The following is a 15,827-nucleotide window of genomic DNA, read 5'->3' as shown; positions in this document are numbered from 1 at the left end:
ATGATCCAATAGCCTTAAAAGGACCTTCTAGTTTCAGCACTTCCCCCCTCTGGGGCAAAGGTCCTGGTGCTGAGAGAGGAGAAAACACACACTTAAAGAAATCTGAGGCAGCTCATAGCTGACGCTGTGTTTCTGGTCCAAAAACATGGGCTCAGACCCCAACTGCAGCACGTCAGGCCTCCCTGTCCATCAACAACTCCCAGAGTTTACTCAAACTTATGTCCATTGAGTTGGTGATGCCATTCACCCATCTCATCCTCTGTCGTCCCCTTCCCCTCCCACCTAAAACTTTTCACCGCATCAGGGTCTTTTCAAATGAGTCAGTTCCTTACATCAGGTGGCCAAACTATTGGAGTTTCAGCTTCAGCATCAGTCCTTCCAATAAATGTTCAGGACTGATTTCTTTTAGGATAGACCAGTTGGACCTCCATGCAGTCCAAGGGACTCTCACGAGTCTTCTCCAATAAAAAAGTTCAAAAGCATCAATTCTTCAGTGCTCAGCTTTATAGTTCAATTCTCACATCTATGCATGACTACTGGAAAAAACATAGCCTTGACTAGACGGACCTTTGTTGGCAAAGTAATGTCTCTGCTTTGTAATATGCTGTCTAGGTTGGTCATAACTTTTCTTCCAAGGAGTAAGCATCTTTTAATTTCATGGCTGCAGTCACTATCTGCAGTGATTTTGGAGCCCCAAAAGATAAAGTTTCTCACTGTTTCTACTGTTTCCCCATCTATTTGTCATGAAGTGATAGGACCAGGTGCCATCATCTTACTTTTATGAATGTTGAGCTTTAAGCCAACTTTTTCACTCTCCTCTTTCACTTTCATCAAGAGGCTCTTTAGTTCTTCCTCGCTTCCTGCCATAAGGGTGGTGTCATCTGCATATCTGAGGTTATTGATATTTCTCCCAGCAATCTTGATTCCAGCTTGCGCTTCATCCAGCCCACCATTTATCATGATGTACTCTACATATAAGTTAAATAAGCAGGGTGGCAATATATAGCCTGACATATTCCTTTCCCAATTTGGAACCAATCTGTTGTTCCATGTATAGTTCTAACTGTTGTCTCCTGACCTGCATAGAGATTTCTCAAGAGGCAGGTCAGGTGTTCTGGTATTCTCATCTCTTTAAGAAATTTCCACAGTTTATTGTGATCCACACAGTCAAAGGCTTTGGCATAGTCAGTAAGGCAGAAATAGATGTTTTTCTGCAACTCTCTTGCTTATTCGATGATCCAACAGATGTTAGCAATTTGATCTCTGGTTCCTCTGCCTTTTCTAAAACCAGCTTGAACATCTGGAAGTTCACGGTTCACGTATTGCTGAAGCCTGGCTTGGAGAATTTTGACCATTACCTTACTAGCCTGTTAGATGAGTGCATTTGTGCAGGAGTTTGAACATTCTTTGGCATCTCCTTTCTTTGGGACTGGAATGAAAACTGACCTTTTCCAGTCCTGTGGCCACTGCTGAGTTTTCCAAATTTGCTGGCATGTCGAGTGCAGCACTTTCACAGCATCATCTTTCAGGATTTGAAATAGTCCAACTAGCATTATATCACCTCCACTAACTTTGTTTGTAGTGATGCTTCCTAAGGCCCACTTGACTTCACATTCCAGGATGTCTGGCTCTAGGTGAGTGATCACATCATTGTGATTATTTAAGTCGTGAGTCTTTTTTGTATAGTTCTTGTCTATATTCTTGCCACCTCTTCTTAATATCTTCTGCTTCTGTTAGGTCCATACCATTTCTGTCCTTTATCGAGCCCATCTTTGCATGAAATATTCCCTTGGTATCTCTAATTTTCTTGAGGAGATCTCTAGTCTTTTCCATTCTGTTGTTTTTCTCTCTTTCTTTGCACTGATCATTGAGGAAGGCTCTCTTATCTTTCCTTGCTATTCTTTGGAACTCTGCATTTAAATGGGTATATCTTTCCTTTTCTCCTTTGCCTTTCATGGCTCTTTTTTTCACAGCTATTTGTAAGGCCTCCTCAGATAGCCATTTTGCTTTTTTGCATTTCTTTTTCTTGGGGATGGTCTTGATTCCTGTCTACTATACAATGTCACAAACTTCCATCCATAGTTCATCAGGCACTCTATCAGATCTAATCCCTTGAATCTATTTGTCACTTCCACTGTATAATCATAAGGGATTTTATTTAGGTCATACCTGAATGGTAGTGGTTTTCCCTACTTTCTTCAATTTAAGTCTGAATTTGGCAATAAGAAATTCATGATCTGAGCCACAGTCAGCTCTCGGTCTTATTTTTGCTGACAGTATAGAGCTTCTCCATTTTTGGCTGCAAAGAATTTAATCAATATGATTTCAGTATTGACCATCTGGTGATGTCCATGTGTAGAGTCTTCTCTTGTGTTGTTGGAAGAGGGTGTTTACTATGACCAGTGTGTTCTCTTGGTGAAACTCTACTAGCCTTTGCCATGCTTCATTCTGTACTTCAAGGCCAAATTTGTTTGTTACTCCAGGTGTGTCTTGACTTCCTACTTTTTCATTCCAGTGTCCCATAATGAAAAGGATATCTTTTTTGGGTGTTAGTTATAGAAAGTCTTGTAGGTCTTCATAGAATTGTTCAACTTTAGCTTCTTCATCATTAGTGGTCGGGGCACAGACTTGGATTACCGTGATGTCATATGGTTTGCCTTGGAAATGAACAGAGATCATTCTGTTGTTTTTGAGATTGCATCCAAGTACAGCATTTCAGACTCTTGTTGACTATAAGGGCTACTTCATTTCTTCTAAGGGATTCTTGCCCACAGTAGTAGATATAATGGTCATCTGAGTTAAATTTACCCATTCCAGTCCATTTTAGTTCACTGATTCCTAGAATGTTGATGTTCACTCTTGCCATCTCCTGTTTGACCACTTCCAATTTGCCTTGATTCATGGACATAATGTTCCAGGTTCCTATGCAATATTGCTCTTTATCTCATCGGACTTTGCTTCTATCACCAGTCACATCCACCACTGGGTGTTGCTGTTGCTTGGCTCCATCTCTTCATGTTTTCTGGAGTTGTTTCTCTACTGATCTCAAGTAACATATATGGGCATTTACCGACCTGGGGAGTTCATCTTTCAGTGTCCTACTTTTTGCCTTTTCATACTGTTCATGGGGTTCTCAAGGCAGGAATACTGAAGTGGTTTGCCATTCCCTTCTCCAGTGGACCACATTTTGTCAGAACTCTCCATATATATATCTATATATATATATACATATATATATATATATATACACACACACACCAAAACAGAAACAGACTCAGGTATTGGTAACAAACTGGTAGTCACCAGTGGGTCAAGGAAGGAGACGGGGCAAGAAAGGGGTATAGGATTAAGTAATACACATTACTATGTATAAAATTGATAAGTCACAGTATATTTTGTAGAACACAAGGAAGTATAGCCATTGCCTTGTAATAAATTGAAATGGAATATAATCTATACAAATACTGATTAACTATGTGGTACAAATGAAACACAAAATATCGTAAGTCAACCATGTGTGTGCATGCTAATTTGGTTCAGTTGCATCTGATTCTTTGTGACCTCATAGACTGTAGCCCACTGGGCTCCTCTGTCCATGGGATTCTCCAGGCAAGAGTATTGGATTGGGTTGTCATGCCCTCCTCCAGAGGATCTTCCTGACCCAGGTATCAAACCCAAGTCTCTTTTGTCTCCTATATATCCTACATTGGCAGGTGGGTTCTTTACCACTAATGCCACCTGGGAAGCCCCAAGTAAACTACAATTCTGTAAAAATTTAAAAAATCAATCATTCCCAGATAGTTCTGAATAAAGTAAGACATACTTCTGTAGCCAAATTTCAGATGCTTATACAGAACACAGGATTACATTTTATTATAATTGTAATAATCTTACATGAGAACATTGCTGGTTTTACTTTTCTAGCTACATTGTTTCCCAAAATTAAAAAATATATATGTATGTAAAAATATCTCCACATACAACATAAATACAGAATAGAAAGCATGATACATCAATTTTAATACAGTGGAAAATATTTTCTTTGTTTTCCTTTCTGGTTGGAAATATTAAAAACTTGCCAAAATCATGTTGCAAATGTATTAGAAAAGGCTAGGACATGGTACAAGTGAAGCAAAAAACACAAGAGAGTAAACAAATATAGAGTTTTCTCTCAGTCATATACCAATTCCTGTTACTGACTGACTCTTCTCCACGTGGTGATTCATGGAATTGTAATTCTTTATGTTGAGGACCACATGCCCATTGCCCATCTATATCTATTCAAGTCTTCAGCAAAGAAAATGAGAGAATAGAGACACACTTATTAATAAAACATCCTGTCCCAGATTGATAAGCCCTCTGTATGTCTATGGTACCCTCTACATATACACAGAGACAGTTCAAAATGTCCACACAACTCCAGTTAACTAAGGACCTGAAAACTGCCCTAAATCAGTGATCTCCCCATTCATACACAGATGCCACAGAAAAGCATGAATACTAATTTGCTCAAACTGCTGGACCATAAACTCTAATCACTTGCTGATGGACCACTAAGCAATTTAGGCTAAGAGACCACTCCTAGGATTCCAAATTTAAAAAATTTAAAACAAGATTAACACCAAAGGCATCAACAAACTAAACAGCGACATCAGTGGCCACACACTGCAGGAGACAGAGACTAGGTACATTGAGACACATAAATCTACAAAGCAAAGAACAAATAATCCATAACATGAGGCTTAGTCTTACATAGATAGGAAATAAAATGCTTCAACCTGTAAACAAAGAAATTCTGCAATATTTATCAAAGTATACAATGTGTAAACCTTCGTTTATGAGTAAAATTACTGATAAAATTCATGGCCTTATGAGTCTTAGTTAAAAGTTGGGGAAACATGAGAGCGAGGTGAAGAGGAGGTATTTTATATATATTCTTCATATAAAACTCATATGTATAGTTATATGAAGAGTTGAAAAGCAAGATAAGATAATTAAAAAGCCTGAAGGTACTGCTTGAGATAAAAATGATGAGAGAAAAAAATCCTTTTTGAGGAGAAGACTTTCAAGCAGTATACAAATGAAGTCAAAAGTTGAAAGTGAAAGGGAAAGTCATTCAGTCGTGTTCGACTGTTTGTGACCCCGTGGACCATATACAGTCCATGGAATTCTCCAGGCCAGAATACTGAAGTCAGGAACGAGTTAATTTCTACTTTGAAGGGAACAGAATGTCATGGGGATGGAATAAGCTAGACTTATTCAAGAATGAACAAGCAGTTCAGTGTGCTGGACATCATAAAGAAAGGTATACAATAATAGGAGATGAAATTAGACATACTACCCATGGATTAGGCCATATTGGGACTAGTTATGTAATAGGCCATGGTAAGTATTGCATTTTTAACACAACAAAAGTCATTTTGGATGACTTCAATAGTGATTTTCAGTGGACCCGTTCCAACCTGTAGAGAACAGATCAAAGGAAGCTGAGAAGGCAGGCAAGAGGATGGATTAGAAGGTTTTTTATTTATTCTAGAATAACAGACATTTTGCTTTAGGATGGGGTAGTAGTAAGAGGTGAGGTGTGGTAGGTTTTGGAATATATTATTAATGCTCTGCAGAACTAATATGATAATAGACTGGATACAGTTTGTGAGAGTAGGAGAGGAATTAAAATAGTACCAATAATCTTTCTAGAAAAATTTGTGGCTCCACTTACTGAATGGGCTTTGTAGGGAGAAACAAGAGTTCAATTTTATGCGTGGTAACTTTAAATGTGTATTATAGATCCACATGATGATGTACAATAAATGGCTTGATATATGAATATTTCATTCATTTAGGGGAGAAATATTTAAAGTAGTGGCGCTAGATGGGAACATCCAGTGAAGATGCAAACCTAAGAGGAGAAAAGTCTCATGGGAAGATGTTTGGGACTCTCCAACATTTTGAAGGAAAGGAAATGATAATAGAATCCAGAAAAAGAGACTGAGGAGTGCCAAAAGTTGAGGAAAAATCATGGGAATATGATATCTTAATAGCTGAGGTAAGAAAAGATTTTGACTCTTTGTTTTAACACAGGGAGTGATCAACTGTCTCTAAACATTATTGGAGGAGTTGAAAAAGATCAGTCCATTTCAATTGTGGAGGTTACTGCTGACTTGTCATGATCTATTTCAGTCTAGAGACAGAGATAAATTCCTGATTAGAGTGGGTTGAGCTGAAAATGGAGGTGGAACTGGCAAATACAGATTAGTCTTTCAGTGAGTTTTGCTTTGAATATATGGAAATAATAGCAGAGAATGGGGCAGAGGCCAAAAGTGATTTGATATCAATGAGAGCTTTTCTAAATTTGTGTTCTGATTAGAATGATCCAGCAGAGAAGGAAAATTAATGTTACAAAAAGAGCAGGTCTATGACCATAACTGAGTGCTTGACTGAGAAAAGAAGATGGGATTTACAGGGAAAGTAGAGGAGGCAATCTTCTGTCCTAGTCAGCTTTGGCTGCCATAACAAAATACTGCAGGCTGGATAAGTCAAAGAGCAGAAACTCATATTCTTATAGCTCTGGTGGCTAGAAGCCTGAGATCAGGATGCCACACGCATAGTTAGTTTCTGGTGAGAGTTCTCTTCCTAGTTAGCAGATAGCCACCTCCTTGTTGTGCTTTACATGACAGAGAGAGGCCAAGAAAGAGAGAGGTTTAGAGGAGCAGGGAGGGACAGAGAGAGAGGACAGATGGAGAGAAAAAGGGAGGGAAAGAGGAAGGGTGGTTGGTCACTTGTATCTCTTCTTATAAAAGCACTAATCCCATCATGAGGACTCCACCCTCATGATTTCATCTAAACCAAACTGTCTCCCAAAAGCTCCATCTCTAAACACTATAATACTGGGGGTTAGGATTTCCACATATGAACTTGGGGGCAGGGCAGAATTCAGCCCCCCAGCAAGATTGACAGAAGCAGAGGCAGAATGTCTGGCGACATACACCCTTAAATTGACAAATTCAGTATTTTTTTTTTTCTCTTACAAATACAATTACATATTTTTATTTTGTTATACTTTAAAGCCATTTTTATTTCCTTTCCTTTGCCTAGCCTGAAGAACTTCTTTACTTATTCCCTGAAATGAGGTAATTCGTGGAGAGTAAAGATCCAGGACAGCATGCTGGAAGTTTAACAAAGTGAAAATTATGAAATTATCTTCCTTATACGCTAGCTTGATATGACACATTTAAGGAATACTGATTCTAATACTAAGAGCCAAAGATTGGAAACATCTGAAATATCCATTGATGGAAGACTGATGAAATAAGCAAAAGCATGTGTGTGTGTGTGTATGTGTGTGTAAAGGAATACTATAAAGAAGGTAAAACACAATGAGACTCTTATCTCTGTAATTTCCAATATTAACACACTGAAAAACTCAAAAGTTCAGAGAACTTTATATATATTAAAAATAATGATACTATTGTTGGCATAGAATACTGCCAAACTGCTAAAATAATAAGGAAAAGAAGCCATTAACAGAGATCATAATCATTGAGTTTATTTGCTTACTATAGTACTCATAACTTTGTGAAATCTGCAATTTATATTCTTTTATATACATATATATACACATAATATGAATATATCCCTTTAAAGATACTTTAGAGGAACACAAAATAGAGAAGTATGGAAGAAAGAAACAGATATTGAAGCTGCTGCTATGGCTCCTTGCCTAATGCCATCAACAAATATTTTTAAAAATTTAAAATAATGATGAATAACAGTAAAGGATTTGAACTGACCTACTATTTCGTATCACTTTCCAGAATCACCAACTGACTGTTAAGCATTATCTATTACACACTTATTTAAAACAAGTCAGACTTCAAATCAAGGTTGGTCTATTTATAGTCTATACATTTATCTGTAGAAATTTGATTTGAAGTACAAACTTTTAATAAAATATCCTTCTCCCACTTTACATATTATGCCATGCTTTATCCACTAGGTCTACTTCCCTTAACTTTTTGGGTTGAATTAAAAGAAACAAAGCAGGAAAAGAATGGGATACTAATTAGAAAAAGTAGGGCTTCAGCAATCACCTTATTAGTGTCAAATTTTAATTTTCTCATTTGTGAGGAATTTCAACTGCATCAGTAGTTGTGTTCTTCAAGCACATCCTTTTTCTGCTTTTGAATGCTGTTCCAAGGGGGTCACAGGATAATCAGTCCCTTTGAAAATCTCTTGGCTAGAGCTAAACAAGTCCTAGTTCCAATTATATTAATGAAGCAGTAAAGGGAACAATTCATTAGGGAGGTGAAATAAAGTATTCAATTGTTGCTTGTACAGCAGCTTGTAAGATGTACATGTAAATATCTTAGAACTGTATAGATACAACTCAACTGGGTTGGACTTAATATGCCCAGGGTTAGTAAATCTGCACAATTTCATTTGTTAGTTTATCGATGAAATTCAAATTTATATATTTAATAGTTTTCCAAAAACCATCAAAATAATTTTTTAATTATGAGTGGACCACTGAAGCCTTGTCAAATTTTGAAGATTTCTCTGATTCTAATGGCATGTGTGGTGGTTGATGTGAATTTGCTGTGGGTTGTACTTCCATCACCCACCTCTTCCTTCCCTTCATTCTTCTGGATATGGTCTAATAGAAACATTTTGTGCTATTGCGTGTTTTATCTGAAACATAAGCAACACATCATCTGGTGAAAGATTTTATTACTATTCTGATCTTAAAGAGTAAGATAAACATACAAATTTTAGTTGTTTTCAAGAATTACTCAAAGGCTAACTTCTCTTTGCATCTTTCTAGACCTAGCGGTCAGAATGAATCTCACTCATTCCCACATTAATATTTCACAAAATTTTCTGTAATATGTCATTTTAACATTGTAGAATTTTGTTTGGTGAGCCATTAGGAAAATGTATGTCTTCATTAAACTGAACTGCAGCGATAGGAGAGACTATGTTTTGCTTGAATTCCATGTTCAACTCATTGTTCTCTATAGAATGACAGTAGAATGGCTCTGGGTGGATCATGTATTACAGTGAATTGAACACCTAAAGTTATACAAGTGGGTTAGAATACAGCAGATTTACATTACTCTACACTATCTAATAAACCAGGTCTTATATGTTCTATATTGCATCACCCTAACAAGTTATTGAATGCTTGACTCTTTCTGGTTACCTAGCAAATTCTTTTTGTCCAGCCAGTTGTAAAAAATACATATTTATATTATTCAAATGCAAAATATCAGTAAGCTAGTTTACATATGTCTGTTAATTCCTATCTCCACCTTGTTCCTATGTTTCCATTGTGACAATGCTGGAATAAGAAAGCAAAGACATTCTGAATGACTCTAATAGGGTCAGTACATTAATTTCTTTGTATATATTATAGAAGGAATGAAACATGGATCTAAAGAGAAATGATCAGTTGTTAGATTCTTATAAATAAAAAAGAAATAAAATACAAGGATATTTAAGTTAAATCATCATTTGCTTAGGAATTGATATTTAAACACCATTAATGTTAATTCTGATATGGTAGAAATCCTTTTACTATTTCAACATGCCCTAATTTTAAAATAACAACTGAGTAACAGAACTGAACTAAAAACTGATGCTCAAATTAGGAACTTTATAAAATCCTGGAAAGTATAACCTTCACTCAAAGTAACAATAATCAGACCAACCTACAACGACACCACCAAAGGTAACATCATTAAAGAGGTAGAGGTATTTTAAAATTTTTGCAGAGTTGAGTCTATAAATGGTGGTAAGTATAGCTTTTGAAATTGATCCAGCTCTTAGATTTATTTGCTACATTATTATCAGTCAATGCATTTAACTGCTAAATATTTAAGACTGAGTTTCTATTGATAAAATAGAGAAAAAATGATGAGAATTAAAGATGAAACTCTTTCATAAATTATTACTTCTTTATATTAATGTGTATCCCTCCCACCTCTGCTCTGTTTGTCTCATTCCCTCCTTACTCTAAACCCATTTTTTACCATCTCTTTTCTTCTTCTTTACCTTTTCATACCAGCACAACACTGACTAAGACTTGATAATCCTGCCCTCTACACAAAATGCAGAACTTTGACTATTTCTGGCCGAGCATTAAATGCAAATAAAATCTTTAACAGCACGTCTGTCCTAGTTAAGAAAGAATCCACTGTACCTATAAGAACAGGACAGGAGCAGCAGAGTACAAAAATACAATTTCTTATTAATGTTCTGTTACACAAGTGGAGATTTATACCAGTTGTATACATGACTTAAAGCAATATCTTGGAGTTAGTGATTTTCAGACTCTATTGACCTCAATGGGACTCAGTTCAGTTCAGTCGCTTAGTCGTGTCCGACTCTTTGCGACCCCATGAACTGCAGCACGCCAAGGGGACTCACCTCTCATTAATTTCTGAGAGCATCACCAATTCTAGCAACTGTTATTAAAATGATTGCCTTCTGTCAAGGCATTATGTTTCCTGTGTTTTCTCAATACATCCAACATATCCATAAGTATTTCTCTGTAATTACAGTGCTACCACCCTTACACATGCTGCTGATTGAAAAATTTTTCACATACTGAGGTATGAGCAAGTCGTCCTGGATTATAGTTTGGCTTGAACCTTATGCTAACTACAACAGCCTTTCTCGTGGCCTGTCAAGCATGCATTGTACATCTGCTTTGACGATTAAAGAATGCACTTAATAATGCACTTAAAAAATTAAAATGGAGTAACTGTTTCAAGCATCCAAAATAGAGCTCAGTGCACACTGCATATGTAGTTTCAGACACGTTCCTGCATAAGTAAGAACCTGACTTTTCTGAATTGTAACAAACTTAAGGACAACACCAGCCATTTTCAAAACAAGATCTGCTAGCAGCTGCTGACTTCAACTTTATGATCTCGAGGTCTCCCACTGTAACTACACAACCATTTTGATCATCAACCAAACCTTTCTTAATGAGCACCCTTACTTCTTACCAGCTCCTATCCTAATTCTTGACAAATAATTTATGTAACTTTGTGGTTACTGCCTACATAAGTCCCTCCAATTCTATAGCCCAGTGGCATACAATTCAAGTGCTTCTTGAATCTGTCTCCCCTAGCCTATAGGCCTCAGTGTAGCTCAAACAAAGCTCTTTTCTATTCCCATTATTGACTGTTTATTATTTGCATCAACACTGCTTACCAAGGAAAGCATTTTTCCAGATTTGTCTATCTTGGCAGCTTCAATTGATGCATAAGGCTGTTATACACTTTTTTTCCTTTTTGTTTTATTACTATCCTCATAATTGTGTAATTATTTAGTCATATCTTACTATAATAACCTGATAGCTGTGAGAAACTAGTACTGTAATTTTTTTAACTCCAGAACTCCAGAAGATATCTTGCATTTATTATGCAAACAATATTTTTATGTGACCCTTGATACTGTTTTAAAATTTTATTATTTCTTAAAGAGAATTAAGGTTATACATATGTAACCTTTTCATGTTTTTTCATCTGCTAGATTGGGCTCAGGAAGGGGGATACTTTAGGTATTTCTAAGGTAATGTGGGACCCTATATCCTTCACTGTGTTTTTAAGACTGTATTTCACAGTAATTACAATACACTGATTTTAAGGGTGAGTGAGTACATTCTGAAATTATTAATGCAACACTCTTTAAATCCTAAACTATTCCCATGCCATAGGTTTTATGCATAGTGTGATTGTTAGTTTTACATGTAAACACTAATCTAGGTGCTTCAGTGAATAAATTTTGTAGCTGTAGTTAATATCCACAGTCAGTTGAATTTAAGTAGGGTCTCCTTGATAAAGCAGGTGGGCTTCATACAATCAGCTGAAAGGCCTTTAGAACAAAAACAGGTTTCACAAAGACAATATTCTCCTTCAGGTCTATAGACTGTCTTTATTTCAAATCCTAAGTTTTTAGCCTGCATGATCACTCCACCAATTTTGAACTTGCCTGGTTTACAATCACTTAAATCAATGCCATGGATGGATTGATAGATAAACAGATAAATGGGTATGAGAACATTTATCATATAAATACTATAGAGATATTGAATGAATAAAATTATATAATCTCTTAGTGGTTATTCTGTTCATAGATAAAGACTCCTCAAATCATATTAATAATGAAACAATCACTTATTTAAATTTAAAGGAAGTTAAGCAGTTTGATTATGTAAATTCCATAAAAGATGTCAGATTTGGCAAAATCTAGCAGAGAGACTGTTTTCATGTTTTTCTTAGTAGAGAAAAATATTTTATAGGAGATCATCCCAAAATTCTCCTACCTTATTGGTCACAATTAAATTACTTGCTATGGTGATATAAAAGGATCTGAAACTAATCTAAATTTTTAAAAAGATATGACCTTGAAGGCCCAGCTGCACACAATGAGACTGATTTGAGCAATGCTTTAACAAGTTTACTTATGGGGCAAGACCCTGATAGCATGAGACACTCCAATATATACAGCATTTAAAACTCCCTAAAACAAACTTGTATGGTAACATATATGAGTGAGAATAGTCATATATATATAAACACATATATATTATACAAATGTATGGAGTATATAAACTTCAGGACAGTGTTACAAAAAGAGTGCAGGAAAGTAGTCAAAGAGGACAAAAGGTAGACCTCAGTTGTATGCATTGAACTTTATTTATTTTAAAAGATTTTCCAAATCTGAAAAAAGCCATAGAAAATATGCTAAGATATATTAAATATTATCTAATAAGTATTTGATCTTCTATGTATTTTTTAATCTATAGTTGAAATAATAAGTGATAGAAGGCAGAGAAAAAAATGAATTACATGCCTATAAATTAAGATGTTTAGAGGATTCAAAAAAGAACACAAGAAAAACGTTATATAAAATAATACCACTATAAAGAGAGTCAGAATAATAGTTGTTCATATTCCAGAATTTTGAAAACTCTGAAGTAATGATTATTTGTTGCCCTATATGAGCACATGACTTATAATCATTAACAAGATTCCAACTAATTAAAAGAACCCAAGTGAAACAATTTCACTGGAATACTAACTGGTATAGTCATTGTGGGAAAGAATATAGTGATTCCTCAAAAAGTTAAAAACAAAACTACCAATGATACAGCAATTTCAAACCAAAGGAAATGAAATCAGTACCTCAAAATGATATCTGTACCTCCATGTTCACTGCAGCAATATTCACAATCTCCAAACAAATAAAAATGGAAACACAACATAACAAAACCTATGAGATGTTTCAAAAGCAGTTCTTAGAAAGGAAGTTTATACTGATAAATGCATACATTAAGGAAAAAAATCAAATAAATAAGTGAACTTTCCGTCTTAAAGTACTACAAAGAGGAACAAACTATGCCCAAGGTTGGGAAGGAAAGAAAATAACAGAAGTCATAAAGGAAACCATGAAACAGACACCAGACAAATAATAGAAAAAAATATAACAAAAGTAAGAACTGCTTTTTTGGAAAAAATTAACAAAAGGACAAATCTTTATCCAGACTAAGAAAAATGAAAGAAAACAAATCAGAAATGAAAGAAGAGATATTACAATTGATATCATAGGAAAACATAGAATCATAAGTGTATACTATGAACAATAATATGCCAAGATTTGGATAACCTAGAAAAAAAATGGATAAATTTCTGGAAATATACAATTTATTAAGACTGAATCATGAAGAAACAACAAAGAATAAGGTGAATGAATCAGTAATGAAAAATTTTCAACACAGAAAATTTCAGAACTAGATGGTTCCATTGGTGAATTCTACCAAATATTTAAAGAAGATTAACATCAATTCTTTTCAAATTCTTCCAAAAAAAGGAAGAGGAAACACTTCTAAACACAATTTACCAGGCCAGCATTACTCTAATATCTAAAGACAGATAAGGACATGACAAGAAAACTATAGACTGATATCCTTGATAAAGAATAGATGCAAAAATATTCAACAAAATATCAGTATACCAAATTTAACAGAATGTTGGAAGGATCATACACCATGATCAAATGTGGTTTATTTCATGGATACAAGGCTAATTCAACATAATAATGCTAATAAGTGTTATACTCTTAATACATGAATAAAATAAAAGATAAAAATCATTCTGTCATCTCAGTGGAGAAAAAAAAGTATTTTGGGAAATACAGTATCTTGTCATGGCAAGAAACTTCAACAAACTGGGAAAAGTAGTAACAGACTTCAACACAACCATACTAATTTAAATGTTATACTATCTGAATAGAATGGAAGATAAAAATCATTCAGTCATCTCAGTAGAGAAAAGAAAAGGTATTTGAAAAATACAATATCTCTTCATGACAAGATGCCGCAACAAATTGGGAAACAAAGTAACAAACTTCAACATAGTGAAGGTCATATACAACAAACCTACAGTGAACATTATTCTCAATGGTGAAAGTTTGAAATCTCTTACTCTAAATCGAACAAGATCAGAGTGCTCATATTCAACATAGTACTGGAAATTCTAGTTATGAGTTATCAGGCATGATTAAAAAAATAAAATAACAGGCATGCTAAAGGAAGAAGTAAAAGGTCTTTATTTGAAGATGATATGACCTTATATATAGAAAATCCTGAAAATTTTACCAAAAAACTTTTAGAATTAATCAGTAAATCCATTAAAGTTGCAGGATGTAAAATAAACACAGATAAATCAGTTGCTACTTCTATACCCTATCAATGAAGTATTTAAAAAATAAATAAAACAATTCATTCACAACAGCATTATAAAATACAAGTATTAAAATAGCAACAAAATAGCATTAGAAACAATGAAGGAATAATTGAACCAAGGAAATGAATAATCTGTAGAGTGATAAGACTTCGATGAAACAAACTGAAGAAGACAAAAGCAATTGAAAGACATCCTGTGTTCATGGATCAAAGGAATTAATATGGTGAAAAGTCCATACCACACAAAGTCCTCTACAGATTCAATGTAATTTCTATCAAAATTCTAATGGTATTTTCACATAAACAGAAAAAAAAAAAAAAACCCTAAATTTGTATAGAACCACAATGGATCCTACATAGCCAAAGCAATCCTTAGAAAGAGCAAAGCTGGGGGCATCACACTTTCTGATTTCTAAACATGCTATAAATCTATAGTAGTAAAACACTATGGTATTGGCATGAAAATGCATACCTAGACCAATGGAACAAAACAGAAAGTCCAGGATTAAACCCCCGTATATGCGGTCAATCAATATTTGATAAGAGAGTCAATATATTCCATGAGGAACAGAGAACCTCTTCAAAAAATGGGCTAAGGAAAAACTGATGACCACATACAGAAAAATGAAATTAAACTCCTATTTCACACTACTCACAAATTTCAAATTGAGATGTATTGAAGACTTAAACATAAGACATGAAAATGTGAAACTCCTAGATAGAACGTTGGGAGAAATCTTAACATTGCCCTGGTAAAGATTTTCTGGTGATGACACCAAAACCAACACATAAAAAAATAAATAAATGGAACTGTATCAAACTCAAAAGTTCTGCATAACCACAGAAACAATCAACAAATTAAGTGGCAAAATACAGAATGGGAAAAAAAAATATTTGCAAACCACATAACAGATAAAAGGTTAATATCTGAGATTCGTGAAGAACTCATAAAACTCAATAATAATAGAAGATTAAACAAGCTAGTCCATTTTAAAAATGGGCAGAGGAACTGAAGAGACATTTTTCCAAAGAAGATATAAAAATGGCCATCAGATACAAGAAAAGTTTCTCAACA

General features: G+C 34.8%; 1 long non-coding RNA gene and 1 pseudogene across 3 annotated transcripts in view; one reads left to right on the top strand and one right to left on the bottom strand.

The window, feature by feature from the left end:
- LOC145509217 (protein CFDP2 pseudogene) overlaps positions 1-15,827 on the bottom strand; it is an 837,797-nt pseudogene that overhangs the window by 750,757 nt on the left and 71,213 nt on the right. The window lies entirely within an intron of this gene.
- Positions 3,592-7,377, top strand: LOC145521478 (uncharacterized). The gene is made up of 3 exons (XR_014065409.1): positions 3,592-3,665; positions 5,844-6,046; positions 7,096-7,377. It is a non-coding gene; the product is annotated as an uncharacterized LOC145521478 (long non-coding RNA).

This window comes from Giraffa tippelskirchi, chromosome 1 (assembly GCF_054371585.1).
Source record: "Giraffa tippelskirchi isolate mGirTip1 chromosome 1, T2T-mGirTip1v1.2.pri, whole genome shotgun sequence".
In the NCBI taxonomy this organism is placed as follows: domain Eukaryota; kingdom Metazoa; phylum Chordata; class Mammalia; order Artiodactyla; family Giraffidae; genus Giraffa; species Giraffa tippelskirchi.
The sequence above is the reverse complement of the archived record's forward strand: the minus strand, read 5'-3'. Positions and strand labels throughout refer to the sequence as shown.